General features: G+C 25.6%; 1 protein-coding gene across 1 annotated transcript in view; it reads right to left on the reverse strand.

Moving 5' to 3' along the window:
* LOC111634030 (serine/threonine-protein kinase N2-like) overlaps positions 1-21,075 on the reverse strand; it is a 64,707-nt gene extending 43,632 nt beyond the window's left edge. Inside the window, exon 1 of the mRNA XM_023378707.1 lies at positions 20,882-21,075. The gene's annotated coding sequence lies outside the window, so the exon portion shown is untranslated. The remainder of the gene's footprint in view (positions 1-20,881) is intronic.
* Positions 21,076-22,127: the final 1,052 nt, after the last annotated feature.

The following is a 22,127-nucleotide window of genomic DNA, read 5'->3' on the forward strand; positions in this document are numbered from 1 at the left end:
AAATAAATACATAAATAAATAAATAACTAAAACATTAACACAACTGTGTTAATGTTTTAGTTATTAATTAGTTATAAATAAATAACTAAAACATTAACACAACTGTGTTAATGTTTTAGTTATTTATTTATGTCCCTTTGTCCCTTTTCATACTAAAGTATTCAGATTATGCACGCTCTCCATGCTGCTGAGACTTTACTCAATTCTCTAAAGAACAAGCAGCCAGTCACCGCACTAGTGACGTATGTTATAGCCAGGGCTATGGAGTCAGAGTCGGAGTCGAGAGGAATTTTTTCTGCCCAGAGGAGTCAGAGTTGGTAAAAATGTGTCGAATCCGACATTTTAAATTTAATTTAGTTTTTTTTTTATTTAAATGAAAGAAAATTTATTTTATATTTAATAATTTTTAAAAATGTTTTTGTATTTTGTTATGATTCATTTATTTTAAATACAAAATGCAACAATTTAATTTATTAAATATGTATCAATCCTTTGTAGTGTTTGTGTTTAGTATTAAATTATTTTGACCTAAATGAATTTGAATATTTTTTATTCATTCCTTTATTATCCTTTATTATCCTCTAAATAAGTACTCTATTTTTCTGAAAGAGCCAGACTAATTGATCAGAGTATATATTTTTCTTTTCTGAACAAGGGGCTGAAGTAGCTAGATCGCACACTTTTTAGTTGAACTAACTTTTCTGGAAAGGTGAAATTGAAGTGCAAAAGCTGTAGAATAAAGATATGTAGATGTAGAATTTTATCACTCCCCTTTTCCTCTTATTAAATACTGTATTTGTATTGTTAAAAATTAATGTCTTTATACAAATAAACATTAATGTAAGTTAAATATTAAAAATACTAACTACAAAAGTATTTTGGTAAATGCCCAGTGCTCCTTTTAGAGTTCAAAGTAGGGTAACCCCTATGAGCACCTCTGCCCCCCATAAAATGACTTGGTATTTAATTTTGCCAGAGTCGGAGTCAAGTGTTTTTTTATTGACTCTGCAGCCCTGGTTCTAGTAGACCCAACAGAGGTAATAGTGGATTGGAAAAGAGCTAAAATAATACAAAAGATGCAGGACAAGAGACACTTTAAATATGCAGAAGCAAGGCAAATACACAAGACCAACCAGGAAGGACAAGCAATAAACTTTAGAGAATCAAGTAAAGTCTCAGCAGCATGGAGAGCGTGCATAATCTGAATACTTTAGTATAAAAAAGGACAAACAGTTAAGGAATTAAGCACAGTTGTGTTAATGTTTTAGTTATTTATTTATGTATTTATTTTATTTTTATTTAGTTACTTATTCTTATTTTATATTTATATATCGTTTATATACATATTTGTACAAGTAACCCATATATATTATATTTTTACGGGCTTGCGCACTTGACAACTATGAAAATTCAAATGTTCAAAGTCCTTCCATAACAAACTTTGTTTTATAAAAATTGAAATCATTTGATTTTTATTCCCAAGGAAGGTCATTCAAAGGCTGAAAACATTTGATTAGTTAATAAAAAGCTGCATTTTAAAGGTTTTTTGTTGATGTTTGATTATATAATCACAAATAATAATTATAAGATATTATTCAAAATAGTTTACAGAGGCAGATTAGGACAATCCATGATTCCTGGTGTTGTATAAGTATATTTATATAGATATACATACACATTTAAAATAATGAATTGTTGCAATAAGTATATTTTATGTAAATGAAGATTACTAATGTTATACTTGTAATAAATATTGGTTATTTTTTTTTTGTTATGTTTTGCTTTTTAACAGTGATATAATTCAACAATAAATGCTATTATTTTTAGAAATATTTTGATAAATACTATTCTCATTTTTTCCCAGATATCTTTTTGTTTGCAATTTTAACTTTTATGCTGTGTCAAATGCACTTAATTTCTTTTCCAGTAAATCAAAACAAGCAAATGTGGTAAATTAAACAAAAAATTGATAAACATTATTTTACAGCATTCCAGATCTCAGTTTAATATCTCATCCCAGACTGTCACTTAAATTACACATAGAAAACCTGATTAAAAAATCTTCATATGTAGTTGACTATGATTTACCTGTTTGGGCTTCAGTCTCAATGAGACTGAAGCCCAAGCAGACTTATGCTTCATTAAGTCTGCTTACTTCATTAAGTCTGCAATACTTCAGACTTAATGCTAAATTGTCTAAAATATATTTAACTCTTAATAAACTTTCTAACATACCTTTTGCAGACTCAGCCAAAGTAGCCCATTCCCATTTAGATTTACCCCTTCTCTTCAAACATATATAATACTTATCAAATATATACATATAAATATTTCAATGGCTTACTCCCTTTACAATATAGCCACATTTGCATCCCATCCATTACAAGACAAAAATCCTACATTTACACTATTTTGCCATTTGAATGTTACTATTCAATCATTTTTGTATTGCCACCATAAAGCAATTGAAAATCTCAAGGACAAGTTCTATCTAAATCTCCATAATTTAAAGCCATTTGTTAAAAAAATACTTTATTATAATTAATGTTTTTAATGTTCATTTACACATTTGTATTATTATTATTAATTTTTTTTTTAAATTTGTTGTCTGATTTTGAATTGAGTATGTTACCTAATTGTTGTATCAGGGGAAGGCACTTATTGTCTACAAGACATCGTCTTTTTTCTTTGATAAAATAAATAAATATAGTATAAATATATGTTAATAAATTTTATAACTAACTTTTAATTAGTTAATTAGTTTATTGAGTGTTTTATACAAATTCATATTCTCTATCAAATTAAATTATAAATGAAAAATTATCAAAAATTCTTTATTCTACATAATTATGCCAAGTTGTAAAGCTCAAAACAAAAAATTAAACTTTAAATTTAAAACAGAATTAAAGTACAATGATTTTAAAGTCTGCAAGATCTCTTGACATTTATTTCTGATAATTTGCACTAAATTTTCAAAATATAGAAAATGCAAATGTCATTAACAATAATGAAATTGGTAACTTCACTTAACTACTGAAAGTCAATATTCATAATGATATCTATGTATTTTCTACTGCAAAAAATAGAGATTTGCCAGATTAGTGGAAGATGTTTAATATTCATACAATATCTATTTGTCAGATAAATTAAACACGTTAAGAGCACAATGTTAGAGATAGTATGATAATTATCTGTATAACATCCTTTCTATAGCAAAAAACTGGTACTGTTGTGGTGACATTTACTAGCACAAGGGACTAAAGGCCAAGCTGCACTATCAAAAATATGATTAAAAGAGGAAAACACATTGAAAAATGTATAAAACTGTACAGCACACTAAACAATAGTATGATGTCCATAGCAATATAAATAAATAAACGCCATGCAGTCAATAAAATAATTTTAAATGGTAAAGGTAAAATCAAAAACGGACAGTTAAAAAAAACATCAGATGTGTGTTAAAACTCAAATATCATTTAAAATAAAAATAAAAAAAGGAAAAACTGGCACATCAGGGAAATTTTTATCTAATAAACTAGATAAAAATTAAGAAATATTAATTAATTAATTAAATAAATTATATTACAGGTAACCCCCGTATAACACGGGAATTACGTTCCAGAAAATTGCCATGTTATGCAAATCCGTGTTATATGAAACAAAGAACTAGTGCAAAAAGGGGGGTTAGGTTCCAAAAATTAAAAAACATGTTGTTAAATCCTTATTAAATCAGATTTATTATTCATTTTTTCATAGGTAAAATACTTATTTATTATTTAAGTAAATATTTTACCAGAGACTGTCGTCAGACCGACAAACGCTTTCGACGCTAATTATTTTCATCTTCTTCAGGCCGTTAAAACGGTTAAATTCCTTTTTTTTTTTATTACAAATAACTGACTGTTCCAAGCATATTAACGTATTGGAATGGAAGCAACAGTAGAACATAAAACAATTTTCAAACCAAAAACACGCGCGGTTGTAATGTGCATGTGCTGTGCGCCTCCAAATTGCGGAGCTAGATATGTTGGTTTAGAGAATTATAGAAACTGATCCACAAAGGGGGCAAATCAAGTGTGGGGGTGTTGCAGGGATTTAGTTTGTTGGTAAGGAGGGCCTCCCAAATATGTGAAGCCCCAAAAATGAGTTGGAATTAAATATTTATTATTAGACATTTATTAAAACAGAAAAAAAAATCGTCTATTGTTAAAAACCGATCAAAGATCAAATTAGTTGTGTTAGTCATATGAAACCGCGATGAGAGAAAAAAAAACTTTATTGATGTAAACAGAATGTAATAATTTTAAATGATTGATTAATAATTGTAAACAAACGACCTCCAGTAGAGATGGACCTTTGAAAAGTCGTTCATATGCACATAATTAGAACATAGAAATTTTGAAAAGAGGAAAGATTAATGAAGAAAAAGGACATTGCGTCCTGTCTTTAAATTTCAAAAACGTCACAGACTAGACAACAATGGTGGAAAATATGAGCACAAGTTTCAAAGTTTCATCAACATTTTGCAGCCAGAATAACAGATGGTGTCAAGTAGATTCTTCAAGGCGGATCTTTTTTGTGACTCGAAAAGGAATCGTTTTTCGCTTAGAAACAGACGAGGGAACCAATCAGAAAACAAATTAGCGAACGGAGATTGATATAATCCCCGATCTTCAAGGACAGAGGGACTTCTTCCGTAAACTGTGCTACTGAGTACTTGCACTCCAAAAAGTCCGGAGCGAAAACTCTCTGTGTGTGTCGACGCATGGAAGACGCAGAGTCCGCACTAGTGTCCATCGAAAGAGCCGTGCCGCCGACACCTCCCGACAAGTCTCCTTACCTGCCGCAGCCCGAGGCCCATCTCCGAGTGACGAGAGACAAACATCCACGACGTCCAAACAGTCGACTGTATCTAGATAATTCTAGTTCCTAGGTGTAAGTTTAATTTTATGTATAAAATAAACGGGTTTTTGTGAGATTCTTGTCATCTGTGTCTCCTCCACCACACCCACACGCGTTCGACCCTAGATCATTCTGACGCGGGATTAACGATTCCCCCCGGAAGTCGGCGAACTTACAAATATATATAATATTTCTGTTATTGCACTGTCTTTTTATGGCCACCTCGTCCCACAACGGGGTATGTTGGTGTTGTAATACCATTTTAGCGAGCTCAGTTTCATTCTTGCCTTCTCTGATAGAATACTGATGTTCCGTAACACGACACGACAACATTCTTGTTGTTGCGCCAATATAATGAGTGCGACCACCCGACATGTTTTCTAATGGAATAGAATAAATCCCCGATCTTTCTAGAATGGAAGTAGGATCCCTGTCATTGGACAGCAACCTCCTAAGATTTGGCTGTGGGGAAATTGGCAAAAATAGGGCATGCTGTCTAAAAATACGGCAAATACGAAGAGTGACATGAAGACAAAATGGTATTGTGGGAAGGGCTACTGTGGATTCTTTTGGGAGATGCAGTGTAGTAGGAGGAAAAAGCGATCTTTTTACTTTGTTTAAGATGTAGATAAATTTAGCACTATTGTAGCCCGCCTCATTTACCGCACAGCGAATGTTATTAAGTTCGGTATCAATAGCAGCTTGACTAGAAGATAAAAGAAAGGCCCTCCTAATTAAAGGTGCGATTTCCGCATTGATGTAATGTTGTGGCTAGTATGCTGTAGCGGGGATTAGGGGAGGTACATCGTTGAACTTGTGGAATACGAAATACATTATGGTATTCTGTATTCCACAAGTTCAACGATGTTACAGACATTATAAATGCTTTCACATAATAGAAAAAGCATTTAAGAATTTCCAAACAATGTGCAGAAAAAAATCTATTTAAAAAAGATATAGAACATTATTATTCAATGACAATGAACAATTAAGAGATAGAGGAACACCTTTTTAAATGTTAAAATATTAAATTAATTCATATTAAGAATAAATTAGACTTTGCAAGAATCTAAGTTCTACCATGATAACATGTTTTAATTTTAGCTGTTTTAATTTTTTGCTTTAGTTTTTTGACTTTTAAAAAATTCCAACAATATTCTAATTTACTGGTTAAGAAATTTTAAGTTCAAGAGATTTTTCAATAATTTCTAATTTTGAAAAGTAAATTCTAAAGAATTTTGAACTCTGAAACATGTACAAATTAAATATTAATATTGTAGTCATAAATTAATTTCTTTCATAAAGATCAAGTAATGCTAAACCAAATGATTGCCATAATTAATTGGGCTATAATTTTGCTATTAGAGGTCGACATTACATGCCATTTCTTATCTAAATTAATAATTATAATTTTTTAATAATTTATTAAATAATTTAGAACCATCTGGAAGAAAAGAACTGGCCTAGAGTGGGATTATTATATATGAAATTTATTATTATTATTATTGTTGTTGTTTTGTGAGTTATACTCGGTTCACACCGGTGGCTGTGTACTATGCCGGACCAAAGTCAAGGCATAGCAACCAAAACAAAACTAAAATTAAATAAGTGTGTCAGTGTCTGTATTCAGGAATTTCCTAACAATGTGGCATGTATTCAATATAGTGGCCTTCTGTAGTGTGATGTATGTATTTCTACTCAATTGTAATGTTCCCAGGCTTTTGTGTAGTGTGTGTGGTATCACACCTGTACAGGAGAGAACAACAGGTACAATAACTACCCTATCCATCCTCCATAGATGCCTTATTTCCTGGGCAAGTTCTGTGTACTTGCTAATTTTTTCAGTGCATGTGTTTTGTACATTGTGAGTGTTTGGAATGGCTATGTCTATAATGTATGTGATTTTATTGTGTTTGTCAATGAGTGTGATGTCTGGTCTGTTGTGGTAAATTGTTTTATCTGTGATTATGGCTCTGTCGTAATACATTTTGTGCGTGTTATTTTCCAATACTGTCTGTGGAATATACTTGTAGTATGGTTCGTGGATGTCTGCCAATTTGTGTTTCTTTGCAAGCTCTTGGTGTATTATATTTGCTACTTGATTGTGTCTATGTAAGTAATCTGTCTGTGCCAAGAGCTTGCAACCAGAAGTGATGTGTTGTATAGTTTCTGGCATGATGTGACATTTTCTGCATGTGTCATTTGTGAGTGTTGTATCTTTGAGTATGTGTTTTCTGTAGTTTTTAGTATTTATGACCTGATCCTGTATGGTAATCATGAATCCTTCCATCTCCCCAAAGAGGCATCCCCGATCTAACCAGCAGATTGACGCAGTTTTGTCAACTTATTATTATTATATATCTATGTATAATGTATAGATGAAGTAATGTTAAATAATAATTATTTTCATATATTTTTCTTTATAATTAAATGATGATAAAATGGTTTATTATACCACTTTATTATTCATGATTACACTAATTATAGATAATAGTTTGCTGAACATATTATTTAAACTTAATTAACCTAAGAAATTTTATTTGTTAACAAAATGTTTTTTGTAGAATAAAATTATTGTTTGTAAGTATTTAATTTCTACATAGGAACTTCTAAGTTATTGAAGCTGCAAATCAAATTATTTGTCATCAATTAATTATACCAACTCAATCACCACCTTCATTTTGTATATATTCCTTTCCTTATTGCAGGGTCAGCAACCTGTGACATGTGGGACAATAGAAATGTAGTAAAAATTATATTTTAATTTCAATTAAATTTCTTATGACTGCTGTTAATATATTATAATATATTAACAGCAGTCATAAGAAATTTAATTGAAATTTGTGAAAATAAAAAGGATATGACGAAAAAACTAATAAACCTCACCAAGCGAGTGGAAGTATTAAGACAAGATGATATAAATTATTTTAGATGGTTTCTAAGAGAAGAGTACACACCTAAGACCTTGAAATTAAATAAGAATGTACGTTCTATAATATAGTCAAAGCTGTGTATTCTAAATGTACTGAAGAGGGTCCCTTAACAGGACCGAAATGCATCTACAGTAATTAAATAAAGAGAAGTCATTAGTTAACAGATGTGTGTTGGTCTACAGCTAAACTTAAAATTTATATTTTTCGTGCGGAATTACAGAGACCGGATAATATTAATATATTTTAATTATTAATTACACATTTAAATGGAAGCCATAGTTTAGTGTAGGCTGTGGTACATTAAAAATAAATCTCTTGCTTGTATATTTATATTACAGCACATTCATTTACACTCTGTGTCACATCTATGTGTTGTGCATGCACATCACATGTAAGAACATAATTCAATATATTAACAACTTAACTTCAAAATTACATAAAATGAGAATAATGTTCTATTTCTTTTAAATGTTATTTCCTTCCCCAGTTTCTCTTTCAACTTTATGCCAACAGCATTTATTGTCCATTCCACATAGTAAATGAACTCAATTCTGTGTTTTTCCTCTTTTTTGTAATATTATCCATGTGTGTACATTCTATCAACACCTCTATTTACTACCTCCTTAAACCAAGGGGAGTACAAACTTTCAAGTGAGAAACAAGGTAAAGAAGAGTTTTCCAGAGGACTACAAGATGTGATTTAAAAAAGAATAAAAGAGCATAAAGAAGATATAAGGAAAGCTAGAGAATAGAGTGCTTATAAGAAGTACAGTACATATAGAGTTTGAGGGGATGACAGAAAAATTAAAATATATGAGGTTTAAGAAACTGTGGATAATTTGCGGTTGGCAAGGAAGGGGATAATAAAGAAATAGCAATGGGAAGAATAGGATGTTGATGGACATAAGATGGAAAAAAGAATTATTTTGTGCATATGCATCATCAATCAGATTTTAATAGAATTCTGAAAATGCAGAAAAATGTTCAAATAGAACACAGTTGTTTTAACTCTAAAGATACTCTTATAGGTTCAAAAGCACTTAGTAATTTTATACTTAAAAAAGGTTTGTGATTGATTGATTAAAAATTATCAGAAAAATTATATTTTAATAAATCTAATTTGCTATTAAATATCTAATTATTAATTACTGTGAAGAGATATAAGTAATTACTGTAAAGTAATTATAGAAATTGCTTCTAAAAAATTTTAAAATTTATTTATCAACTAAAATTTATATTATTTTTAACAAATAATAATATTTTGAAGAAATCTTATCATCTCAATTAAAATCACTTGTTATCATATCATAATATACTTTATCATCATCATCATTAATTTAAAATTAATAGTAGATAAATGGATAATGATTAAGATTATATTTAATATAAATAATAAAGTCACAGCAATAATAATTTTTTAATGTATAGTACAGTAATACCCCGAACTTAAGCAATAGGTGGGACCGAGCGATAACCGCGTAAGTCGAATTCACGTAAGTCGGGGTATAATTTCGCAATTTGTGTAAAAAGATCTCAAGTTTTGAAGTTTTTTTTTTTAACAAGTTTATTGCTATATTTAAACATTGAAATTATATTATTAGACATTAACTGACTTGAAAAATAAATATTTGAGATAAAACTTTCATATCAAAATAAACACAGTAAACTGTCAATGTAAGTGATAAATTTATTCAATAATTTAGAGATTTTGATCAAAAGTATTAGTCACAAGTGAAAACTTTTGAAATATTTAAAATAACCTAACATTTATATGATTCATTTTTTTTTATATAGACAAGGTTTTTTTTTCTTAATTTTGTAATATCACTTATGTAAATTATTTCCTTATAAATGATCTCTATTTTTAATATATGTTTTAACATATATTTTTCAATGTTAATATAATTCAATGTTAATGAGAAAAACAATAATTTTAAATAAAAATATAAAATAAATATTTTTAAAAATTGTTATAGTTTGTATTTTACTGTTGATTATATTCATTCATTCTTGTTTAATCAGTGATCTATATTCAATATTATACTAGTTTATTAAATATTTGCAAATACTGTAATTATATTGTTTTATTTAGCAAACACAAATGTAAATATATATTTTTAAATATTTTTATTTACTTTAAAATCATTGAAGTTAAATCTTACTTGATATTAAAAATTTTTAAATTAAATTATTATTATATATAGAATGTTAACTATTCAAAAACACAAAAAATAATAATATAAAAATACACATAGTGACATGACAATTTGATTCTTATTTTCAGTCTCTATTCTAAATTAATTCAAAAGTTTTAATGCTAAGTAATTAATACAGACAGAATTTCACCTTTTAACCCACATTTCCTGCAATTATACATACTTAATAGTTATTTACTATTTCTCTAAGTCAATTATGTAATTGAGGTGTTATTAATAAAACATTAGTTGAATCTTCCTAGGAGCCAAATATTTTTTTTTTCTTTCTTTCTTGTTCAGAATGAATTATAATAATAAAATCTATTTTCATTTAAATATATATTATTAATTCAGCTTTGGTCAAAATATTTAATTGGTTTATATTTTCAACTTAAATTTACAGTTTTTAAAATAGAAATATCTATATTAAAATTTAAATATATTAACAATACCAAATGAAAAAAATATATATATGACTTCAGGATTCTAACTAAAATAACAAATATCAGTTTTCTTTCTCTAACTTTATTTAAATTATATGTTACTTAAAACTTGTTCAAATACAAGTTTTAAATTCAATAAATTCTACTTAATTTAAATAAATGTCTTTTAAAACTTGTGTCTGAATATAAAATAATAATAATATATATGCTTACAAATGTTTCTCTTCTAAAATGACTACATTCTAAAAGAATAAACTTCAAGATGAGCTTTTATAACTATACTTTATGCTTAAAACTATTACTAAAATACTTTATACTAAAATACTTAAACAATTACAATTTTTTTATTTTATTTTGGAAGTTACTTTTATTTACTAAACATTAATTACTTTTTGATAAACTTCATAAAATATGGTTTTTATAATCTATTCTTTTCCTTTAATATATTTTTAATAATGTAGATACCAAAAATAAAATTGTTACGATGATAAATTTTGCTATCTTATGTTATTATTAATGCTTACAGTTATATTAAAAATTCATTCAATAAAATGAATCATTCCCTAACACAAGTACAATATGATCAAATATAAAACATTATTTAATAAAAATGTCTGCAAAGAGAATATACTCATCATTCATAATTATGCAAAAATGAAATTTCGTAACAAGCTTATGTAACCTGGTAGTCTCTCAATGCAATGCAAATTATATATATATAGAATTTATATTTTTAAACAATTATACTTAACATGATATAATTTTAATTATTAAATAAAAGGAAACTCAAACTGCTTGTTAAGGAAACCAAAAATAAAAAAATAACAGGAATGCTTTCAGCCTACTAATTACATACATACCCTCATGCTCATAATCTAAAATGGGTGAACAGCAGGAAAAAGGAGAGTATAATCTTAAAACTATCCCATTCAACAACTTTCTTCACACCTTCCTGTTCAGACACACCTCCTTTGCTTCAGACACACTTGTGCCTCTTCTAGGACACTTTGTCACATTCTCTTTCTGACAACACCTTACACCTACTAACTACGTCCAACTAAAGTGAAGATAATATCTACAGCAGACTGATTCCAGATTAGCTCACTTTAGTTGTTATAGTTAGCTTAAGCTGGTTGAACAGTAAGCTCTAATAAATTTTTATTTTTGGCTCCTGTAATAAGCAGTTTGCATCATACTTAAAGAAAAGGAAACTCAAAGTTTCATTCATTTCCAAGATTCTTCTTATAGAATCATCAAAATATCTACAGAATGGAGATTATTTTTATATAACAGATTATAAATTAAACAACAATATCTTTATAAAGTATACTTAGAAACATATTCATGATTAACTGTTTAAAATTTGGATTTCAATTAAATGAAATAATATTAATTTTAAAACCTTTTTAAATTTACTTTTCAGATCTTGTATACTACAATTCATCAGATAATCACTCAATTCATCATTTAAACACTTTATTGTAAATTTGATAAATACAGAGACCATAAAAACCAGAATGAGTAAATGTAAATATTATCATATTGCTTATTTTATCTAAATATATAAAATTACTTGTCCTGACTGACTGACTCACTGATTCATCATCACCCAGAGCAAACTGCTGAACCTAAAGAGGTGAAATTTGGTACACAGTTAGGGTACATCATGAAAATGCACACTAAGAAGGGATTTTTCAAAATTCCCCGCAGGGGGAGAGGAAAAGCATTAAGGCTTAACCGGAAGAACGGCTTCTACTGTACTATTTTAGATGCAATTTTTTGTTTTTATGTTTAATCTTCATTGATTACTTAGGTGTATTAAATTGATAATTTTTCAGACATTGTTATAAATATTTTCATATATTTTGATTTTTTTAACCAATTGTTTGAACCATTTTAAATTCAAATTTGTTATTGCATATTGGTTCGATTGTAGAACGATTCTAAACATTCCAGAAAAATTTGCTTGCACCCCCATTTGTATTGCACTGCGAGTGAAGTCGCAAGTAACAGCTAGTAAATAATAAATCTTGAATAAATAATTTATTTTTTCTCATTTTCTTAAATCTCCAATCACATAATCAGAAAAATACCATAAAATTTTGAAAACTTATAATAAGTCTTGTAGTTTTAAAAATTTTCAAATTGATTTTTTTTCCTCCAAAGAGTATTGTAACAACCAAGAAAGCAATAAGCAAGAGGAGCAATATCTGGAGAACCTGGAAAATAACTCAATTTTCCATTTATATTTTCTGAATTTTTTTATTGCAATGAAAATCCAGGAAAAATTTCTCTTTTTCTATTTATCAATGTTGGGCATTTCTCACTAATTTATCTAATTGAGCATACCATTTAATCAAAGCATTTCATAATAAATAATGTCTTTGTGAACTCTCTAAACAAACATTTTTTTTTTTTCGTTTTTTTGGAATTAATGAAAATGATTCTTTATAACTGTAACCATATATCCATTGGATAATTAAGAATCCATTTTTCATCTTAACTAAAACATCAACAGCACACCACGATATATATAAAACTTACATCCAAAATACTAATAACGGTGCGTTTTCTCAAATACAAGTTGCCACTAATGTTTTCTTAGGTTTCAAAATGTTAGTGGCAACTTTGTATTTGAGAAAATGCACCATTATTGGTTTTTTGGATGTAAGTTTCATCCTAACTGTCACCAATTTAAAAAATTTGATTTTCTTATGTCCAATAAATAATGTATATATTATCTGGGAATCAATAAATTTTGATTAGATTGCAGTTGATACTCATATAACATTGCCCACAGAAAGGGCAGGATGGGTAACAAACCATTTTGAGCCCATATGCCTTATAGTAAGCATACTTAGCTTTAGAGATGTTCATGAATGCCAAAGTTTGACCTCAAAAAACGATATTTTAAATAAATTAAATGAATATGTTTTAATTAGAATAAATGTAAAAAAGCTGATTATTACATGCCAGATGATTTCTCCTTATATGCCACTTTTGGCACGTGTGCCATAGATTTGCCACTCTTGGGCTAGGAGGTACTGTACATTTGCCCTGCTGATCTTTCCTTTTTGTTTTACTCTGAATAATAATTTTATAAAGATATTTCATAAAAGTAAATTTATTTTAATAACAATTACAATGAAGTGACTATAACTTATGCTTAAAGAGATATCTCACTCTAAGTTTTCCTTAAAGCCCTATGCATTTAAACTAGGCTAGGTTTAAATGCATGGAAAACTTAGAGAACTATCAAATGTCACAGTTTATACAATTTTTGTGTATTTTTTTAATACATGTTTATAATTCACTCTCAAAGATAAATAATAATGGTAAGTATAACATAACTATGCAAACTGCTTTTTATTGGTGGAACATGTGTTTCTATAGTAACAACATTCAAATTCTTCTTGGGAAAATCCATTAATCATGCTGTACTTTTGTCCCTATCATTTGGTAAAACAAGTGATTTCTTTACAAAACTTAATGGTAAGCAAAAATAATTTATTATTACCATTTGATAAATCTTAATATAGTATATTACATTTTGCATTGTATTTTAGTCAATTTTAAGCCAAGGCAGATTGTTAGAAGTAACTGATTTTCTCAAATGTAAGTGAATCAAAATTATTATAGAGTTGTCTTGAATATGACATTGACAAAATTTACTGGCTAATGTTATCTATGATAGACAATATTTTCCATTATAAGTTAGACATTCTTACATTCAAAGACTGACAAAATTGACTAAGTTAGGATTATATAGCTGCATTAAGGAGTTTATATTTGATTTGAGATAAGATAAATTATTAGAAAACCACACAACCTATACTGTGTGGTTTTCTAATAATTTATCTCATCCCAAATCTCACTAATAAAATGTGTAAAAATGTGGAAAAAGTTTATAGTATGATAAAGCTTGCATAATTTAAAATAAAAATCACTTTTTTCATTCCTCCAATTTTTTTTTATAAGTTTTTGCTCCACATTAATTTTTGTAAAAACAAAAAATATATATTTTACAAAACTTTGGGATAGTAAATGTAAGAATCATGTTTTAGATTTTTAAATAAATATATTTTTATGCTGTATTATGATTAAAAACAATCTGAAGATTTATGGCCAATATAGACCAGTCATAATATGATCCAAAAATAATCCAAGGATTTAGGAAATAAGAATGGGAAACTGGTTTATATTATATTATATATAAACTGTAACATTAAACTTAAGTTTATTTCTTATTCCATCACTTCTGATAGGTTACAGTTTGTGTATATAATATAAACCAAATTGCCATTCTTATTGCAGAGCATACAGCCTAAATCCTTAGATTATTTTTGGACTATATTAGCCAAAAATCTTAATCTTCAGATTATTTTCATGCTGTATTATGGCTAATATAAACTATGGCTATAAATAGTCTGAAGGTTCAGATTTAATAACCCTAACTATTATTTATTTAAAAATCTAAAAAATTATTCTCATACATTTATCATTTAATTATAAATTCTGTCAGTTTTAAAGTTTAATAATAAAATAAACTTTATATACAGGTATATATTTTGAATGATCACAGTCAAGTTATTATCAATCTGATTTAATATATTTCATACTGTATAAGATTTGAAACTTTCTAAATGTAATTGAAAAATGATATAATTATAAGCAATACAATATCCATAGAAATATTATAAGTTAGATATTGAATATTTAAATGATGATTATTAGTCATCAGTAACTATAATAAATGTATCTTTCAAAATAAGAATGTTAGCTAGGAAAAATATGAAACAACAAATGAGATTGGGCATAATCATTAATTTAAGAAATGCAAAAAAAGTAATTTAAAATCTTAAAACTTCATTTATATTCATTTATTTTAATTGAAAAACCACACTACTGAACTACAATCAATTAAAGAACAGAATATTATAGGAAACATATTAAAATTATATAAGTGCCAAAAAAAAACATTTTCATTATAATATTAAATTGATTAATAATATCATATCATCTAAATATATTCTTATATAGTTATGTATAATACTATTAGCAATTAAATTTTTTAATAAAAAAATTCTAGGGAGAACCTTGAGAACATCGTGACTATCGTTTTGTTTATGTTAATTGCAAGGTTATTTGTAGCACACCAATTAGTTATAATGTTTAAGTCCTGTTCATTTGAAGAAGTCTGGAATTAAAAACCTTTATATCATTAGCATAGGAAATTATATTTGAGGTTATTTCTATTTACCTACATGAATATTAAATAAAGTATTAACTAGAAGAGATATTTTAATGAAAGGGTCAAAATGAAAATTAGTTATAAAAACTTTGAATTATATAGAAAAAAACTGATGGGATATTAATGATTGATTATTGTTTTATACAGAGAAAATCATATGCAAAAATACTTAATTTAATATAGATGCTCAAGCTATTTTTTCACTTTTTATAGTAAGATTTTGAAATTAATCATTGATAACATGTTTTCCACATCTTAATATATTTAATTATTTACAGTATTATAATATAAATGTGCATATAATTTTTAATATCAAATTTAAAATAAAAGTTGCTCATAAAAAGTTTTTATTTTTGAAATTGTTTTGACAATAGTAATTATGTATTGATTTATTATGTTTATGTTAATAAATTTTTTTCAAAAATAAATAAAAATGTGAAAAATACAAGTAATTATTTTTATATAAAAGATACTAAATTAAATCTCTAGTAATTAGTTAATTTAATAGAGTTAATAGCTAATTTAATTTTTATTGAATTAAATTAAAAGAATTACCAAATAAAAAATATAAAAAAGCATAGGAAATGAAACAAATTATTCTAATTGCTATATTTATTTTTTGAAATCTGTTCAAAAGTTTCATTTTTCATCTTAGGATTTTGACCAGAACAAAGTTTATTAAAGTTGAGTCAATAAATAAAAATAAATTAAATATGAAAATTAATATTGAAGTAAAATAACTAAATGGTTTAAATATTCCATTTGAAAATCAGAGTTGAAAACAATTTCTTATAATATATTCCATTTGAATAACTGTATATTTATTTTGGAAAAGTTTAAGTATGTCTGGAATTACTATATTTAATACAAATATTTTGTTCGTTTTTTATTCGGCAGACTTTTGAAATAAAATTTGTACTGAAATTTATATTTACTTGTGAATGGATATCAAACAAACAAATCTTTGTTTATAAAAAAAATATAATCATTCATATTATTATATTGTTTGTGTAAGACTATTGTGACTGAAAAAAAATCAACTACTATGACCTAATTATTATTCATTTAGCTTTATGTCAATTATTAAAATAGATTTTAAAATTATTATTGGAAAAAAAAAAAATAATAACTCCAGTATACACAAGATACTAAATCAAGAACATTGTGATTAGAAATAAGAGATTATAATTATTATTATTTAAAAAAATATATTGTCTAGAAAAATTTTTATATATTTTTTCCATCATATTATGTAAAGATAAACAACTTAACTAAAATATACTAGGAACGTTAAAATAATTTAACATTAAGTATATATGAAATTAATCAGAGTTAACCTAACTCAATAAAAAGAATACAGTAGCCCTTCATTTTGCATGTCAGGAGGCAAACCAAATAAGCAATACAACAGATAGTACAATATAATCGACATATCCATCCATTCATTTTGTCTATTTTTGATCTCCATGCCAATTTCTTTTTTGTGGGTTTTATTTCATACAATGGTAGTTTCAATGTCAATGATTGGAATAAGATAACATTTCTTTGCCAGTAGAAATTCAATGACAACCAAATTTTTAAAAATTATTGGCTAAAGTGCTTTTATATTTAGGACACAAAGAAAAAAAAAGCGTAATATATTCAAATGAGTGATATAATGAAGAGCTACTATATTTATAAAGCTAGATAATAAAGAACATAAGAAAGAGAAAGATGTTAAAATCATTTAATTTTCAAATGGAATAATCATCTTATTCAATTTCTGAATCTTAAAATGCTTTTATTTTTCAAGAAAAATTAGTATTCTTTCTCTAATGCTATACCAGCACAATATAGGATACAGAATAAGATGGATTAAAATTATTATATATCTAATATAAAATAATAAACTAAAAAGGAAAGAAAAAGAAAGACTTACGAATGGAATATATACTTGCTTTAAATTATATGAAAAAAAAACAAAACACCAAAATAATCAAAAATAATAAATAACAATTATTTAGCTTTTTTGTAATTTTATTTCATAATATGAATAAAATAATCATTAGCTGTAACCAATTTTAATTGTTTTTCAAGAAACATTTGTATCTTCATAAACCTGCTTAATTAAATACAAGTCTATAAAAAATATCATACTTCCAATTTCTCACTAGTAAAACAAATATGTAATGCTTTGTAATTACTGTAATATATTTGTCAAAAGTTAAAAATGTTTTAATTTTTCATAATTTAAAAAATTTGCAAAGATCACATGAATTAGATGGTTGAAATTGTTTATGGTTATTTTCAGAAAGTAAATTGAAAATATATCTTATTATATGTACTATTAATAATAGAGAAAAACTAAATAAACAAAATTTTATTTTTATTAATTTAATTGAATGTGAAGTCTAATTTATGACAAAACTAAAAATAGACTTTGAATCTGGTGAAATCAAATAATTTATATCTAAATAAATTATGTTTTTAATCTAAAAAGTAAAGTATTTCACAATAATGTAACTAAGAATATAATTCAGTAAGAAAACAATTTACTTTATATCATATATTTTTTATATTGTAGTGATTAAAAATGAATAGTAGTTAAGTATATTTTAAAAAATCTGAAAATGACAATTTTGCTTTTTGCATATAAGTAAGTGATTTTAAAAAACAAAAAGTTTATATATGAAATATTTTCATCAATTTAATTGTTACTTAAAATCTTTAAAAACAAAATCTAAGAATTTTGAATAGTAACTGATTTAGAAATATTTGAAACACAAATATAAACAGAATCAACTCTCTTTTCCATTGAAATTCAACTGCTTTATCAAGCATACAATAAATGTTATATTAATAAATTTTTTTAAACAATCCAATATGTCTACATGTCATAATAGTTTCATATATCACTATAAAATCAATATATTTAGAATTAAAAAAGAATCTTCAATTTTGAAAAATTTTGTTAAGTAATTTACTCTTATATCAAATATGTAATATATGTCATTAAAATAATTTGTTAATGGTAAGTTAAAAATTGAATTTGTTCAATAAAATTATTAAAATGTACAGTATCTCAAAATGTAAGGAATAAAATCACTGATATATACTCTTAGACAAGTAATGAAAAGTAATAATTTCTTTCAATTGTATTTTTTAAAAAAAGTTTTATGTAAAGTGATTTGTTTGAAGACAGAACAAACAAAAAAATATTTAAGATCTCATGAAAAAAAATTAAAACTTGTTTCTGTACCATTAAAAAAGGATATGTTATGGAGAATTCAATTTTCCAACAGAAAAATCCTATAGAATTTTGTAATAACCTTCCTATTCAAAAACATTAAATCTTTCAAATTAAATATTTAACTATTTTTTTTATAATTTTAGACTTAAAATTCAAATTACAAATGCATAAATTATCAACATACACGTTATCAAGGAACAGATGTTAAATATACACATGCTCTCATTTATAACAACATTGTTTTTGCATACCATCTTACTGGATAAATCAAAATTTATAAAAAAGAATAAAACTCTTTTCATTTCATTTAAAAATTATTACAATAATAAACAGAAAATCTGAAAAAAATATTTTGTTATTATTAAGTTTTAAGCCAATCATTTATTTTATTTGTATATACAATTTAACTACNTTCATCAATTTAATTGTTACTTAAAATCTTTAAAAACAAAATCTAAGAATTTTGAATAGTAACTGATTTAGAAATATTTGAAACACAAATATAAACAGAATCAACTCTCTTTTCCATTGAAATTCAACTGCTTTATCAAGCATACAATAAATGTTATATTAATAAATTTTTTTAAACAATCCAATATGTCTACATGACATAATAGTTTCATATATCACTATAAAATCAATATATTTAGAATTAAAAAAGAATCTTCAATTTTGAAAAATTTTGTTAAGTAATTTACTCTTATATCAAATATGTAATATATGTCATTAAAATAATTTGTTAATGGTAAGTTAAAAATTGAATTTGTTCAATAAAATTATTAAAATGTACAGTATCTCAAAATGTAAGGAATAAAATCACTGATATATACTCTTAGACAAGTAATGAAAAGTAATAATTTCTTTCAATTGTATTTTTTAAAAAAAGTTTTATGTAAAGTGATTTGTTTGAAGACAGAACAAACAAAAAAATATTTAAGATCTCATGAAAAAAAATTAAAACTTGTTTCTGTACCATTAAAAAAGGATATGTTATGGAGAATTCAATTTTCCAACAGAAAAATCCTATAGAATTTTGTAATAACCTTCCTATTCAAAAACATTAAATCTTTCAAATTAAATATTTAACTATTTTTTTTATAATTTTAGACTTAAAATTCAAATTACAAATGCATAAATTATCAACATACACGTTATCAAGGAACAGATGTTAAATATACACATGCTCTCATTTATAACAACATTGTTTTTGCATACCATCTTACTGGATAAATCAAAATTTATAAAAAAGAATAAAACTCTTTTCATTTCATTTAAAAATTATTACAATAATAAACAGAAAATCTGAAAAAAATATTTTGTTATTATTAAGTTTTAAGCCAATCATTTATTTTATTTGTATATACAATTTAACTACTAAATTATTACCGAAACTTGAATTCAAATAGATATAATTTTCCCAGGTACAAAACTGAAACTAGCCATGTAATTACTTTAATGTATATAAGACATTGTTTTTTAAATTTATTATTATAATTTTTATTTAAAACGCTTAATAATCTATTTATCTTTCAATGTTTAGGATTATTTTATTATAATATTTATAGATTAACGCTGTGTAACCATTATTTTAATGCTAAATTCAAATATCTAGCAAAGGTAACTTTTATGTAAATTGTCTATATACAAATATACACATAATTACCTAAAAGTAACTTCTACTACAAATCTTATGTGTATTAGTTACAATAACAACGTCACACACATGATAGTGTCATGCAATAATTAAAAATCAGAGTAAAGAGCCAATGAAAATCGTTTGCAAATAAATAAACAATAAATATTTAAAAATTAAATAATAATAATAATAAATTATTATATAGATTTTAATAATATAACCCTAATATTAGGCTTAGTCTGTCATTCTTTTGATAATCTATATAAAAAAATAATATAATATATATACTCACAACTGAATTAAAAAACTTTTATTAACACCCAATTACTAATTTCATACGACTATATAATCCTTTATAATTATTTTAATTATTCGTAAACTATATTAGTTGGCACCATGATTGATTTATTAAAAACTTTCTTCTCTAATGTGAAGAAGCCGTCTTCGGAGTCGCCATCATTAGTAGCACGTGATACGCTACGACCAATTACGTACCGCGATCGATTCAGTATACGTTATACGTCAGAAAAGGCGATGAGGAAACGAAATAGTAATACATTACCTTGAAAAAAAGAACGGAACGGATCTGACGTAATGTATTATAACTGATAATAAAAAAAATTTATTTTTCTAATTTAATTTATAAAGTTAGAATTTATGTGCTATTTATTTCCTGAGGAAATAATTTTATAAATAATAAATTTATATATATATATACAGATGTATACAGTATTCTAGTTTTATGTTTTCTCATTCTGCTAAAGATGAGAGGAAAAACAGGAGAAAGATGTAAAAAATCTAAAAATAACTTAAAGACTTGATAAGTGTTGTATCAAATTTCACATTTTTTTTATTTATATATATATATACATATTTTTTTTACTTCCGAAAATGCAAAAATTTCCGGCTAATTGGTTCTTTTTTAACCTTGCAAAAGCGTATATTATTTTATGACAATTAAGCAAACATTTTCTAATTTAACAATATTTTTGAATTAAGTACATGTATTTCCTTTTAATGGTATTAATGTTCTAGTTAGCGTAATAGCATTTAAATAGCTTCATTATTTTTACTGTTGCAATTAATTAGATATGCATTATTGGCAATGAAAAACTTTACATGTGTATTCGAAATATTTCTAATAAGTGAAATAATTAGTTCATTATTTAAATAAAATAAGTTAGAAAATGCTTTTGTTTTATATTTTAATCATTTTAAATTACTTCATTATTTTTATTAAATTAAATAATAGATATTTAGAATAATCTATTGCTTAGCGTTTCCTTTAATCATGGGAAAGAAACAGGAATAACTAGAAAATAAACTTTACAGTTGGACTTTTTAATTTCGAAATTAATAGAAAAAATAACTGAAAAATTGTCATGAGAAAACTCGTGGTAAGATCGAATTTTTAAAATTTCTTTTTCTCTATGGATACCAAAAGGATCTCTTTCATGCTTATCATAAATTTGCCAGATGCATAATGGTGGCCATCAGCTGGCAATGAATGAAGTCATATCCCGATCATACCACACGTA

This window comes from Centruroides sculpturatus, unplaced genomic scaffold, assembly GCF_000671375.1.
Source record: "Centruroides sculpturatus isolate CEXI.00-Female unplaced genomic scaffold, Cexi_2.0 scaffold917, whole genome shotgun sequence".
NCBI classification, from domain to species: Eukaryota; Metazoa; Arthropoda; class Arachnida; order Scorpiones; family Buthidae; genus Centruroides; species Centruroides sculpturatus.